The 15,829-nt window shown below is 48.0% G+C and overlaps 1 protein-coding gene across 6 annotated transcripts in view; it reads right to left on the bottom strand.

The window, feature by feature from the left end:
* The window catches only part of STS (steroid sulfatase), a 134,169-nt gene that overhangs the window by 117,651 nt on the left and 689 nt on the right, over positions 1-15,829 (bottom strand). The gene's annotated exons all lie outside the window — the stretch shown is intronic.

The raw sequence follows: 15,829 nt of genomic DNA on the forward strand, positions 1-15,829 counted from the left end.
CCTGCTACGTGCAGACCCGCGGGTTCTGTGCTGCGTTGCGATCTTGTTTCGCTGCCCTGCGGCCCCGTTCCTTGCTTGCTCGCGCCGTTATCAGTTCGTAATTAAAAGCTTCCGCTGCGGTTTTCCTGTTTAGCTGGCCGCAGGTGGCTCGTTAATTAGCGGCGCTTTCGGTTCCTCTTTTCCCCGCTAGCTACCGCCGGTGGATTCCGCGTGGTCTGGTTGCGAGCTTCCCTGCAGCCCCGTGCTTCCCTGAAACCTCGTGCTGACCGAACCTGACATGCCGCCCCCCTGACGACAACTCCCCCCTCGGTCCTATTTCGGCTTCCCGGGGTATTTACTGTAAAAGTCCCGCACTAGGTCCGGCACCCTTATGTGGGCTTTACTCACCCATTCGCTGTGGGACTTGGGGAAATGTTTCCATTGCACTAGGAGCTGGGTCTGCCCCTTGTGCCTCCGGGCGTCCAGTATCCGGTTGATTTCGAAATGCTGCTCCCCCCCGACCATGATGGGTGGTGGTACTCCCTCCGCCTTGTGCCAGGCGTTCCCCGGCTGGTGCAACTTTAGCAGGCTGCAATGGAACACCGGGTGGATCTTCCCGAGGCTTTTCGGGAGCGTCAGCCTGACGGTCACCGGATTGATGATCTCCGAAATGGGGAACGGCCCCACAAACCTCGGGCTGAGTTTTTTCGATGCCTGGTGCGTCTTTAGGTTTTTGGTTGACAGATACACCTGGTCCCCCACTTTCCACTTTTCCTCGGGGAGCCTCTTGCGGTCCGCGTGCTTCTTGTAGTCGGCTTTGGCTCTTTGCAATGCCGCGTGCGCCGCTCGCCGGGTCTCGTCGATTTGGGCGAACCAGGCGTCCAGGGAGTTGATCTGGGATTCCGGCTGAGGCAGCTCCGGCATGGGGACGAATTCTCTCCCGGTGGCTACTTTGAACGGAGAGAACCCGGTGCTCTTGTGGACGGCGTTGTTGTATGCCACCTCCGCGAATGGTAGTAGCTCCGCCCAATCGTCCTGTTGGTGCCCCACGTAGCAGCGCAGGTACTGTTCGAGCCCCCCGTTCAGGCGTTCCGTGGCTCCGTCCGTCTGCGGGTGCGCCGCGGAGGATAGGGCTTGTTTCGTCCCCACCCGCTTCAGGAACTCCCGCCAGAACCGCGCGATGAAGTTGCCGCCCCGATCGCTGACGATACGTCGAGGTGCGCCGTGGAGTCGGTAGACATGTTGCACGAACAGTTTCGCCAGCCCCTCGGCCGTGGGGACTCGCCGGCACGCTACAAAGTGCGCTTGTTTGGAGAATAAGTCCGTGACCACCCAAATGGCGGTCTTCCCCTTACTCTCCGGGAGCTCCACTATGAAGTCCATGGCGACCTCTTGCCAAGGGCCGTCGGGTTCCGCTACCGGCTGGAGTAGGCCTCTAGGTTTGCCTTTGGCTCCTTTCGCCGTTGCGCACACCGGGCAACCCCCGAGTACGCCTCCACGTCCTTCCGGAGCGTGGGCCACCAAAACTGCCGCCGGATTAAGTGGAGTGTCTTTACGAAGCCGTAATGCCCCGCGCTCCGGCTGTCGTGGGCTCTCTCCATGACCTCCCGTCGGCAACCCTCGGGCACGTACAGCTTTCCTTCGTGCCACCACAACCCCTCTTGGCCGGTTAGCGCCTCTCGGTTCTGCTTGAGCCAACCGTCCCGCTCCGCTGCCTCCGCGAACCCTTGCCTTACTTCAGACGCCGCGTCCCGTCGCTCCCCCTTGGTCTGGCTTCGGGTCACCGCCTTTGCAGCCAGCCTGCTGGCGGGGATGACGGAGTCCACGATCTCCTCCCGTAGGCTGGCGTGTTGGGGCATGCGAGACAGTCCATCCGCTAAGAAGTTGCGCTTCCCGGGGATGTGTTTCAGTGTGAACCTGAACCTCCCGAAGTATTGGGACCACCGTGCCTGTTTGGGGGATAGCTTACGCGGGGTCTTCAGGGCCTCGAGGTTCTTATGGTCCGTCCACACCTCGAACGGTTCAGTTGCCCCCTCCAGTAGATGCCTCCACGTGGCCAGCGCCCACTTGACCGCGTACGCCTCTTTCTCCCACACCATCCACCTCCTCTCCGTCTCGGTGAATTTGCGGGAGGCGTAGGCGCACGGGTGGATGGCCCCTCCGGGCTGGGTTGGAGCAGGACTGCTCCCGTTGCCACGTCTGATGCATCCACTTGGATTATAAACCGCCGGTCTGGGTCGGGATGGCGCAGGATCGGCTCCGCGGTGAACCGCTGTTTTAGTTCCTCAAACGCCCCTGGCATTCTGCAGTCCACGCGAGTGCCATGCTGGGCTTGGGGGTTTCCCAGTGCCCTTGGTTTTTAGCAGGTCGGTTAGGGGAAGGGCGATTTGGGCGAAGTTCGGGATGAACTGACGATAGAAGTTCGCAAACCCTAGGAAGCTTTGGAGTTGCCTCCGGGTTCGCGGCGCTTCCCAGCCCAGGACATCCCTTACTTTCGCCGGGTCCATCTCAATTCCCCGGCTGGATATTCGGTAGCCGAGGTAGTCTAGTTGCTCTCGATGGAACTCGCATTTCGAGAGCTTTGCGTACAGCTGTGCCTTCAGCAGTCTCTGGAGCACCGTGCGCACCAGGCTCACGTGCTCCGCCAGGGTCTCGGTGTAGATGAGGATGTCGTCCAGGTAGACCAGGACGCCCCGGTAGAGTAGGTCGTGCAGCACCTCATTAATTAGCTGCATAAATACCCCCGGGGCCCCTTTTAATCCGAACGGCATCACGGAAAACTGGTAGCTTCCGAGCGGGGTGTTGAACGCCGTCTTCCACTCATCTTTTGCGCGGATCCTAACTCTGAAGTAGGCTTCGCGCAAGTCCAGTTTTGTGAACACCCTCCCCTTCGACAGATGCGACATCAAGTCCTTCATCAGGGGAGGGGGTATTTGTACTCCGTGCTGATTGCGTTCAGCCCCCGGTAGTCTACGCACATACGGAGCGAGCCGTCCTTCTTCTCCCGGAATAACACCGGGGCCGCTAATGGTGACTTCGCGGGTTGGATGAATCCCCGTGCTAGGTTCTTGTCTATGAACTCGCGCAGGGCTCCCATCTCCCTCCTCGACAGGGAGTACATTTTTGGCTTAGGCAGGGTCGCTCCTGGCTCTAGCTCGATGGCGCAATCACTGGGCCGGTGTGGTGGGAGCTGGTCAGACTCCTTCTCCCCGAACGCTGCCGCCAGGTCTCGATACTGCCTCGGGATTCCGCCGCCCGTCGGGGGTTCCCCGGGTCCGGCCCCTCGCTTTGCGGTTGCCTCGCCAGTCGCCGCTGCCTCCACTCGCCTCGGGATCGTGGCGGGTCTCCGGGGTCCCGGCGCTGCTGCTGCTGCTGCTGCTGTTGCTGTCGCCGCCCGGGTCTCGGGCCCCATCTGCTCTCGCCCCGTCTCCCGGTGTCCCGGACCCTCCGCTTGTCCGCCGGTGGTTGCGGCTGCCTCCGTCTCCACGGCTCGGTCCCCTCTGCTCTCGCCCTCGCCGGTCTGTCGACCCCGAACCGCACTGCCTCCGCCGTCCAGTCGACTCGTGGGTTCCGCCGCCGCAGCCACGCCAAGCCGAGTACCACCGCGTAGTCGGCCACCGGGACCACCACGAACCTCAGTTCTTCCCGGTGACTCCCGATCGTCATCTGGACCGGCTCGGTGTAATACTGAGCTGGTCCCCCCCCTGCCAGCGTGCCATCTAACTGGCTGAATGAAATGGGCTCCCGGAGGCGCCTCAGCTGTAGCCCGAGCCCCGAGAACACCGCTGGGTGCATCAAGCAGTGGGTGCAGCCCGAGTCCAGTAGCGCCCGTAGCTGCGCCTCCCCTCCGGATCTCAACCCCCGGACGTGTATCCTCACCCGGAACGGTGGGCAGTCCTCGTCTCCTATTGGGTCCGCGCGCCTCGACTCCCCTGCTCGCACTGGGACGCCGTTCAGTGCGAGCGCGCCTCGTTTCCCGCCGGCTCCGAGTCCTCTCCGGAGGATGCTGTCTCCGGGGTCGACCACCCCCGCGTCCTTTCTCGGTCACCGCCGCCACTGCCCCCTTCCGCGGTCGGTCACCGGTCCTTTTCCCGTTCGCACGCGGGGTTTTGACTTCGGGCCGTGGTGGGGCGCCTTCCCGCTCCGTCGGGCACTGCGCCGCTCGGTGGCCTCTGCCTCCGCATCGGAAACACAGATTCGGGGCTCTGGTCGCCTCTCGCCTCCCGGTGGACTGCCGTCGACCGCTCCGTCTCTCCTCGGGGGTCCTCTCCCTCGGCCGGTCCCTCGTCTGGTCCCGTCGTCTTGTGCTCTGTTGGATCTGCCGCCACGCCGATTCCGCCGTTCCGGCCAGCCAGATCCAATCCTTCACTGTGGCCGGGTCGTCCCGCCCCAGTGCCCGTTCCAGGATCTCTGGGTTGAGTCCCCTCTTAAAATACTTCACCTTCAGGGACTCCGGCCAGTCCGCGAGCTTCTCGGCCAACCTCCGGAACTCCAGGGCATATTCCGATACCGATTTGCCCCGCTGCCTGAATTGTAGGATGTCGTCCTCCGCCCGCTTGGCGCTCAATGTGTCCTCGAATCTGTCCCGGAGCGCCTGCATGAAGTCCGGGAAACTCCGTAGTTCCGCCGCGTTGGCATCGTACAGCCCGATCACCCAGCTGGCGGCTTGGCCATCTAGCAGCTCGGCCACGTAGGATACCCTGTCCTCGTCTCTAGCGAATAGGTGACCACCCCTCTGCATGAACCCCCTGACGTGCGTCAGAAAGTGCGGCAGCTGTTCGGGGTCCCCTGAGAACTTCCCAGTGATACCTCGAAGTCTCAGGGCGTCTGCCGCCCGTTGGTCCTCCGACCGGGGCGCCGTGGGTGGTGCCGGCGGGGGTGTCGGACCGCACCCACTGTCGCTCGCCTCCTCGTTTACCGCCGGTGGCCCCACTCTCTGCAGTAGGGTCTGGAGCATCGCCTCCACGGCGTCTAGGCGTCGCTCGACTCTCTCCTCTAGTCGGGCGAATTTCTCGCTCCACTCACGGTCCCGGAACCCCGAACCCCGGGTCATCGTAACGCCCGAATCGTCTGGTCCTTGATTCACGCCCATCGACCACCGCTCGGATGGAGTGCGCCCGGCCCTGGCCGCTGCCCCGTCGCTCCCGGGCGGCTCCGACCGCCCTTCCGCGAGCCTGGATCCCTCGCGCTCCAGCTGACCCACGGATTCCTCGTCGCTGGTCATGCCTGTATTGAGAAAGAAAACGCTCCTCGGTGGTACCGGGTAGCGCTGACGGTGAGTCCTGGCTTTATGTGAGATTTGCCCCGTTCGACAGAGAAACTCTCGTGACACGTGTGGTTCACAAGGTTTACTCATGCGTAACGTAGTAGTCACAAGCAAAGCCAGGACTGGCTTGGTACAATTGCATCACTTGTTATATTCCCCCCTTCCCGCGCTTTTTCCCGCCTCGTGATCGCATTGCGGCTGTGGGCAATTAGGCCCCCCAATATCCCCCCTGATCGTTCATGATGGCAGGGTCGGTCAGAGTCCATTGTCCTTGATTGCCAGTCCCCCTCCGGCTGGGTTGGCCCCTCCCTGCTACGTGCAGACCCGCGGGTTCTGTGCTGCGTTGCGATCTTGTTTCGCTGCCCTGCGGCCCCGTTCCTTGCTTGCTCGCGCCGTTATCAGTTCGTAATTAAAAGCTTCCGCTGCGGTTTTCCTGTTTAGCTGGCCGCAGGTGGCTCGTTAATTAGCGGCGCTTTCGGTTCCTCTTTTCCCCGCTAGCTACCGCCGGTGGATTCCGCGTGGTCTGGTTGCGAGCTTCCCTGCAGCCCCGTGCTTCCCTGAAACCTCGTGCTGACCGAACCTGACATTATCCTCTCTATTTTTCTTTTTCTTTTTAGTTTGTATCATCTTTTACTATTGTAGTTAAAACTTTCCATAAAATATTATTTTAAAAAATAGAGCAGGCATAAATTTTAACATTTGAGATTTAGATATTTATATTAACTTCAGAAATTTATATTAACCAAATTTATTTCTTTTCCAGACATGGACTCCATGATTTGGTTAAAGTAACAACAAAAATCTATTGTGGCAAATGGCTGAAGAAAAGTATCAAGGCTTGCTTTCAACAAGATTTGTTTTTACAGCTTGTGATAAAAGTTGGTTTAAATTGCACATTTAATATTTATGACAAAGCTTTCTCTAACGGTGCTCGATTGTTCTGTTTTAGATAGCTGCATCATATTGATGATGAATTCATATTTCATGTCTCAACAGATTCTTTTTTATTTCACATTAAGTGCTTAGTTAACTATGATCACTTTAACAAGGAGTCATATTTCATTAATAATTTTAATTACCATATTGAGCCATAAAAATTAGCAGATACTGTTAGTTATAATGGCAATTTGTAGAAGTGTGTGTACAAAATTTAGAGAATGTCTATTGTGATGGGTTCCATTCTACCCACAAATATTCATTTATATATTTATTTCCAGTCCAAGAAGCTAGTGAGGGTCCCTTCTGAGACGTTTGCCATGGCCTCATTCCTTATGTGGGCTTAGCTGCCTCTTATTTGACCACTGCCTAGTCTGCGGCTCTTCTCCTGTCTCCCAAGGTCATTCCCACATACCATTACAAGTACCTTGGTGGATGGTAGCAAACATGCCAGAAAGATGTAATAGGGCCAAGATGGCCATGTCAGATTCAGCTGGCGCGGCACGGCTAGGGAATTGCCCAGCCGTGCTGAGTCAGTTCCACTGCCTGAGCACAGCAAAGGAAAAAGGGGAAGTGGGAAAACTGCAAGCTGATTAATGGGCCAGCTGGGACTGCTTAACTAAAACCACAGAACGGATGTTTTGTATCGGTGCCGATTAGCCTCGGGCGCTGTAGACAAAGGGCTGAGCAGCGGCTAGCGGCAAAGCGATCAGCGCGTGATTGGGAAAACCCCAGCTTTGCGCGCAACAGAAAGAACTAATGAAGACCACAACCACGCCAGCGGGGTGAAGCAATCAAGAGACAAAAGAACTAAACTGAATCTGCCATTTCAGTGAAGGGGGGAATTACTGTGGGGAATTTGTAACATAGCAACGGGGCAAAGCGCAGAAACGGGGGGACTATAAATTGTATTGCAAGATGTGCCAAGCCAGTCCTGGCTTTGTCTGAAATTACATATGTTACGCTTGAGTAAACTTCTTTGTTGAACACATGTGTCACAAGAGTTTCTCTAGACGAACGGGGTAAACCTTACAGGCCAGACCCTATAGATGACACTATATATTGGATTTTACTAATGATTGTATTGTTTTGTTTGTTAAGCCATCCAGAGTCCCTGGGCAACCTAAAAATTATATGTATGCAGGTATGGGTGCATGTATGAATCCAAGTCCTGATGGTGGCCATTCAGCAAATCAATAAATACTATTTATATCCAATACACAGGTCTGAACACTGACTGAAATGAATCAAGACAGTCTGCTTCATCCTTTGGAGCTGTTGTGTACAACCTTAATCAGCACGCTACTTAAAAGGGAAGGTTGGAGACTGAGCAGAAGTTGACTAATAGAGTTAGATCAATGTTCCTAAGGTAAAGGAACACATTACATCCTTCAAGGAGAAACCATTTCCTTTGTCAAAAAGGCATTAACTACCTCCAAAATCCTGCAGATCACCTCAACTCCTAGCTACTTAAAAGATCAGGTAGGTCATAGATCCAGGCAGTGGCCAAATTCATGATGCCTTGGTTTCTCAGAATTCATAAGCTTAAAATAATTTCAAATGACTTTGCAAGATTGTGCTCCAGTTACCAAGTTATATGCCACTAATGCAGAGTCTAAATATTAGCAAATTAGAAACAAAAAATAGCAAAATGTTTTGCAGACTTGCCATAGAATCCTAAAGGAATCTCTTCTTCCTTCCCCAAAGGATTTAAAATACCTGAAACAATGCCACTGGACAGCATTCCACTGATGAAATAAAGGTAGAAAAATAATTATGTTTTTCTGCCCTCATTACCATGGTGTGGGCCTGAACATGGACTCATCCCTATATTAGCACTTTACTATTTTTTTTCTTCCACTATCATTCCAGGATAATTTTTACTGCTTCATTTGCCAGGGCATCTATTAATTCCTGGTATCTGTGGTAAGAGAGAAGTACGATGTCCTCATCACCTCCCTGTTTCAGAGTTTGATAAGGTCAGTGGTAGAATAGCGTACCATATCATTGAGAAACTTCACAAGCACCTCCTAGAAACTGGGCAGTGCCATAAGCTTCCTGTGGTGAGCCATCCCTTGTGGATGACAGTATAGATAATTAGCCACAGTTGATATGAGCATGACAAAGGGCTACTTTCCTTCACCTTCAGATCATCATCTATACCCTCTAAGGTGAAATCTGGATTTGTCTTGTGCTCCAGTTGCACCTGTTCCTCAGCTGGGAAGCTCTGCTTACTGTCATTCATGCCTTAAATCTTTTCCCACTTTGATTACTACAATGAGTTCTACTTGAGGCTGCCCTTGAAGAACATTCAGAAGCTTCAACTGATCCAGAATGCAGTGGAACACACAATTTTCTGTGCTCCAAATTCACCTGTATGTCACCACTGATGCATGAGTTATATTGGCTTCCAGTATGGTTCCATGTACAATTCAAGGAGCTGGTTACATTTGGAAAACTCGGCATGGCACTGTCTCCTATGACTGACCCACATTTTTAAATTAACACTAGAAAGAGAGGATGCTTAGACAAGCTAGCTCTTTCTATTGATTCTCATGAGCTGTGAAATAAGAAACTTCGCACTCTAATCACAGTTAGATAATTATTTCCCACTTTTGTCTTAACTAGGCTCCCAATACCAGCTAGAAACTTAACAATGTAGCTAATCCTCATTAATGTGTAACCTTCCCTTGCTGATGCTAAGCAACTTGGAGGTGGTGGAAGAGAGAGTTTGAAGGGCTAAAAACAGTATGAAAGTATGTAGTGAAAGCAAAGAAAACAATCCTTTGTGAGTCAATTCCATTCTAGGAATTCCTTCTACTACCCAGGCTCACTGTGGTTGTTTGGGGTAGGATTCATCCAATGCTGTAAATATTGGGACTTCATTAAGAAACTTTAATTAATTGCAACCATCCTGGCATCTTCCTTCTTGTTCACTTTCTTTGGTATCCAACCCAAAAATGTTAAAGCGGCCACACACAGGGCCAGGTTACTGGCAGGACTGCTTATCTCCAAGGGTTTCTACCTATTCCACTGTTCTGACAGGGTGGGCATGCTACTGGTCCCATCTGTTAAATGTGTCACCTTGTTTGGTCCAAAGAGGCATTCCTTCTCAGGCACAATGACTGTCTTATGGAATAGCCTTTCCCTGAGATTCAGAAGGCACTGATCCTCTTGGCCTTCCTGAAAATCTGTCTTTTTCCCCAGCATTAGAGTAAGGATGCTACAAGAACCCAATATATATGTATCTGCCTTGTGAATTTGTTTTATGATTTTTTTTCTCCCTTTGTATTGAATTATTTTAACTTTGTTTGGTTATAGAATTCTTTTTTGGGGGGAGGGGGTAGATCCAGTGAGGGAGACTGCAGGTCAGAGAGGGCAGTACATGAGAAGAATCTCCTCTCTGTAGCCCAGCTTCAGTTACAGGGACTTACATCCATCCACATGCAAAGCAGAGCTCTAGATCTTGTGATGAGAAACAAAAATAACAACTCTTCTATCCTTATTCTCCCTAATTTACTTTGGCTCATAACTGTTTGACTGGTGAGAACCAAATACCCCTAAGCTCTGGAAAAGAAAAGAAATTGATATACTATTTGGTTTAATAACTGGCAGTAGGGACAATTTTTCAGTTCTCCCATGAACTATTTTCTCCTCTTTTTTAGTTCACAGTTGAATCTCTTAGGCCATAGTTTATCAGATATAATTTGAGATCTGCGTAAGATGCAAACTGAGAAATAGTATCCTCGAACCTTTCTAATATTCAGCTTCCTTCTGCTGCAATGGTGAGGCTCCCTGTTTGCACAAAGCACTGCTATTGCAGTGGAAGAAACCAGGACCTGCAAGAGTGAAAAGCACCTACTGATGTCGTTGACTGATCAGTAGAATCTGACATGGAATCAGTTTCCTGAAGCCACATCTGAAATCATGTCTAGTAATGCCCTTGTAGAAGTGAAGAATAACTATCAGAAAATAAATCTGAGGGGAGCACAGACACTATCAACATCCCCTTGGCAATTTGGCTAAAGATTCTGAAACATTGTGCAGACTCTTGTAAGCTGCAGGGAGCATCTCTGTTAAAGGGGGAGCAAAGGAAAAATGGATCTTCTAGCTTGGACTGCATCTAGGAGCTTTTCTTCGGACTGCAGTATTTCTGATGTTTTCCTCTCATAAACAGCAGCATTTTATCCCATCCTAAACCCTTTTAATGTGATTTTCAGGGTGCCTTATCCTATGTTACTGTGGTTAGATTGTCAAATCAATAAGAAAATCATTATGAAGAAAAAAAAATCAGAGAAGCCCAGGTAATTTGTTCTGAAAATACTTGCAGTCCATTATTAAACAGTGGCTTATTTAAATATGATTTATTAAATAAACCATAATTGGCTAGGTTTGTACAACAGGCAAGCCAAAATTTATGGCTTAGTGGGTTATATGAACTAGGTCATCGTATCCTTCTAAACAACAAGCAGAATATCATGGACATCCATGGGTAACTGGGGCAAGGGGGTCATTGATAAAAGCATTGTGTTGGCCTTGCTTCACACCTTTTGTACATGAATTAAGATAGCACACACAAATATGAAAGATATGGAGCTTGAGGTGTGACACTGCTGCGGTGCTTTGTAATGAAAGTAACAAGATCCTATGGATGTTGCGTAATTTAGTTTTAGTTAAGGCCTAAACTGTAATTGCCAGTATCTAAGTACATGAATATAGCTGTGTCCTGAAAATATTTTACCTGACATTATTTGCAAATGTTCCTTATGACTGTTGCTAACATGTAAAATCATCATGATAAGATTCAGAGCAAGACATTTCAAACAGGGGTCACATAAAAGCCTGTAGTATCTATGAAAAAATTGTGATTGTGATCCTGCATTACACAAACTCCCTTTCAAATGTCCTTTAAAAGATAATCCATCTTTGATTTTATAATCTGTGAAAATACTATAGGACTACTTACATTTTATTCATTTTATAACGTTTTTTAAACAGGTTTTACCTTTGCTGCCAAATGTTGATGAACTTAAGTCAATGTTGTTTACCAAGAGATAATCCAATTAAATAATCAGGAAAGAAATGCAAGGAATTATTATGCAGCCTACATACATCAAGATCACTTAGGAAGTCTGCAATCTAGTAACCCTTAAGCACAGATGACAACTTTGCAATGTGATCACCGTGATAGTTCTGCAGAAAACACTGAAAAGTGTTTGGAAAAGATACATAATACAAAATGTATTTCTTTTGAAGATGTTACATTGGCATTGCAGCTGATGAATTTCTAGGTCCAGTTTAAGCTGATAACTTGACCTTTAAAGAACAGTGATCCAGGATATTGCCATGGCACAGCTGTCAAGGATGGCCTTGTATAGTCTTCATCAATATAAAGTTGATATATATACCCAGGACCATCTCTTATTGTGATGAGATATCTTTGTGGAAAATGTTAAGAAATTCCTTGGACCATGTAATTCGGACTATTAGCCTTCATTTATATATCTTGCTAAGTTATATCTAGGTCATGTATTTAAGTACGGTTTTCAGAATAGACCATAACTAAGTGCATGCAACACATTAAACTAGAAACCATATTTTTCAAATTATAATTGGCTTGATCATACCATATCTCAAACCAGACTGTTGTTATGTGTGAATAGGGGAATCCATGGGGTGGGGGGTGGGGAGGAATTAAAAAAAATCAAAACGATAGTCATACCCATGCAATCAATATCGTACATTTAACCCCATTAAAAAGGAACACGGTTTTGATTACGCATTTAGGGCTGCTATCTTGACCTGCCTGCAGAACCCCCTTTGCGTTAACTAGTCTTAGGACCTTTAGGTTATTGATTAAAAGTTCATCTCTGTATCTGTGAACTTAGAAATAAGTGTTGCATTACATATATTTATGTATCAGTTTCTTGGGAACAAAGTTATACATATCACTAAACATGCATATAAGCCAAGTGTTCTTCTTGTTCCTTTTTTCCCCCTTTTCAGGATTCTTTATTTTGTTTCAGTTAATGATTATAATACACAGATATTCTTCTGTTTTGTTACAGACTTTAGCTATAAACAGGATAATATTATGAGTTCTTAGTTTAAAAATTGATAAGAACTTTATCCAATGCATCTTTGAGTTCCCTAGAACTAAAGGAATTTCTTCCAAGGAAACAAACCTAAGACCAGTGTGTATTAATTGTTATTTTTAGAACAAACAAAATAAAATACTTTGAAAGCATATTTCTAATCTGCAAATAGAAGACATTTTTTTTAAAAAAAAATCAGATGTAATTTACCTCTAGAGAGTAATCATAGGATTTTATTTCTGTAAGTGAAGTCCACAAATCTGGCTGACCAGACCCTCGTTAGTAATAACTTATCAGATACTATGCTATTTCTCTCTATATACAGAATATTACCATGACTGTTAAGCAAATAGGTCATGCTTCTTTGTATCTCAAAAACAATTTTCTGGATCATACCACATTATTCATTTATATTTATTATTACATTGAAAATGAAATGGCTTACTCAATATCACGTGGAGTTACAAAAACAGAAATCTATCTTTTTTATAGCTAATCTCCAGGTCTAGGGATTATTTGAAACTAGATTCTTTCAGTTAAGGAAAACCTATTTTAATATTTCCACGTGTTAGGAAAAATAATAAGCACTAAAAAGACTTGGATGTCCTATCAGTTTGGAGTTGGATCTCATTTATCTTTTTTGTTCAGCTCCAAATCAAAACAAAGATTAGCAAGAAATTACAAAAAGATGCTTTTAATATACCTTTCTTACAAAGCAGTACTGGGCAGTCATCCAGTCTGCAGAATCTGACAACAGAAGTCAGGTACAAAAATATTGGTGCAAAACAAAGTTATGACCCTAAGAATTCAATGACAGCCCTAGCATCTCTTTATTGAACATGAAATAGCTGGAACTAATTTTTCTTTAGTTTCAGGTGTCAAGGTGAAACATTAAATGTGGCCCAGATTCTCTGGATCAAAGGTACTATCTCAAAAAGGTATAATCGTTACACAGTAAATATTTTATGAACACTTAGGGCTTTGGTGAGCACACTCTTTAATGCCTTATTCAAGAATGGATAACAGTGGAACAATGCAGAACTGAATCATGTTCAGTGCAATTGTATAACGCGAAGTATTTCTAAAAGGACTGTCTCTCTCAATTGCAGATTTCTATTTTCTTCCTTCAGTTTGTCATCCTTAAAGTATTGCTGGTGAAACTAGTTCCTTCCAACACAACTGCTGTTGAACTGAACTATGAACAACACCTTTTAGCTTCTTTAGTTAAGTGGTATTCAGACATTAAATATTGATTTACATTTGTGGTTATTTTTTGTGCAGTGGCCCTGGACATTATTTATTGGTAGAAGGATGAGACATAAAAGAACACATAACTACAAGGTAATGTAACATCTGAATGCTTAGTTGTAAATAAATCCTACTAAAATTAAAGTATCCCGCCCGAATCAAGCTCTAAAGTATTAGAGCTTGATTCCTGCCGACTTCAAGAACATAACTATATAACTTTCTGGGCAACGGTATGAAAGTGGTTTGGCACTGGCTTGTTTCTATTACCCAGCCAGCCAAGAAAGCAGCTTTTTTTTCCTGTTCCAGTTCTAAAGTATTTTCCAGTTTCTTCCTGCACAAGTCACACAATCTATGAAATGCACCATACTGGAGAAAGGTTAGAAGCAGAGGCCTACTTGGCTCCTACTGGCTAGCTGAGGCTGCTGTGGGCACGTGGGCACGTTCCCTGGTTTCTGATTCATTCACTTTTCGGCAGCGGAAAAGTCAAGGATCCCCTGTTGTTTCAAAAGCCATCTCTCCTACTTCTCTTGTCAACCAACAATTAGCAGGAGAAGCACGAAAAAAAGAAGGGAAGAGGCGTGGGAAAGAGTGAAAGCAAGCTGTTGTAGTTTTTTTTTTTTTGCTCCCAGTTCTTGTGGCATCAAAAAGACCCTCTCCCTTCCATGGAGTGTCATGCTTTCCTTGCTTCCCTTTCCATAGACAAGGTGATGTGGAGTGAAAATGGCCTTTCAGCTATATTCCCCCCAGTCAAGCAGCGGCATCTCCATAGTACAGCTGCTTACTTCCTGCAGCTTAGACACTGCAGTGCTGAAGCCCCAGTGGAAACTGTATCATAGTGGTGGTAGTGGGGAAAAGCCATCATCCCCCCTATTTCAAGCCATGACAACTTCTCTCCTCCCCCCTGCTGCTGTATGCTATGGCCCCACCATGATAGAGAGGAGACACGCTTCTACTCCTTTGCTCCCCCATTTTGCCTGCCAAGAAAAAGCTCCTTTGGTGCCAGTCCTCCCATCCAACCAAGTGACTATTCCAAGAGATAAAACTGGCAGAAGATCTATGGTAACCTGCTGATTGTGACTGGCACCATAGGGATTCTTCACTCATCCTGTTCTCCTTCAGCCAGTTCTTATGTAGATGGAGCCCCAATTTGACTTCTTTGCTAAGGCAGAAAAGAGGATGGACATGGGGCTAGGCTTCTTTAGGGTGCCTAGTTTTCTACTAAGAGCCAGTTTGATGTAGTGGTTAAGACTAGAAACTGGAGACCCTGAGTTCTAGTCCTGCCTTAAGCACAAAGCCAGCTGGTTGACCTTGGGCCAGTCGCCCTCTCTCAGCCCTGGGAAGCAGGCAATGGCAAACCACTTCTGAAAAACCTTGCCAAGGGAACTGCAGAGACTAGTTCAGGCAGTCTCCAGGAGTCAAAACTGACTTGAAGGCACAACATTCACTTTTTCTGCTGGCTGTGCACTGGATAACAGCACTTTAATGCTTGCATATGGAACAGTCCCTTTCCTTACAAATATTTAATTAGCCCAACTTAGTTCAATGAAGAAGACGGCAGTTAGTAAGGCTGATAACCCTATTCTGAATAGGGTTATTCTGAATGAGGAAGCCATATGACTTTCTCATTACTACTATATTTTAAAATCTTTTCCAATAAAGTAAGTGTTGGTCCCTGGACTGTGGAATACTTAAATGCACCATCATACCGGTGTATTACATCCAAAATTCCAAATTTGAACTGCCACGACTTTTAAGCCATACGCGGTAGGATCAGCAATAAGCTGTTTGGATCACAGCGACGAGGTCGTCGGAGTTCCGATGCTCATAGGAAGACGGCCCGGGGCTTTAACGCTACTTTTTTTGTTTCCCACCCAAGGCCAGATCCTCTCTGAATGTCTTTTTCTGTCCACCGGTTGTGTGTGGGTAACATCCTGCCTTCGGGGGTGAGCGCCTGACTGTATTTCCAAGTAAGCGTGCTTCGTTAGATGTCTTTCACTTCGAAAAGAGAGACCCACCGAGGCAGCGCTGTCCAGTTCCTGCGGCTTTTTTGTTCATGTGGTCCAATTTCTGTAGGTCATTCACGCTCGTACCTTTTGAATGACGCACCGCCCCCCGCCTCGCCGCACAGCCTCCACGACTCTCCAGCACCTGCCTCCCGCGCTCCAGCTACAGCAGCTACCCCGCCCATTTTCAGTAGGTGAGAGCAGCCCGCTAATCACCCCGCACGCACGCAAGCGAAGCGGTCCGCCTCAGCCCTCCTCCCGACTTCATAGCGGAAAGAGAGCAAAAGGGGTGGGTGGGTGCG

This window comes from Python bivittatus, unplaced genomic scaffold, assembly GCF_059951505.1.
Source record: "Python bivittatus isolate LINGU-HERP-01145 unplaced genomic scaffold, Pbiv_v1 ctg000350_np1212, whole genome shotgun sequence".
Taxonomy (NCBI): domain Eukaryota; kingdom Metazoa; phylum Chordata; class Lepidosauria; order Squamata; family Pythonidae; genus Python; species Python bivittatus.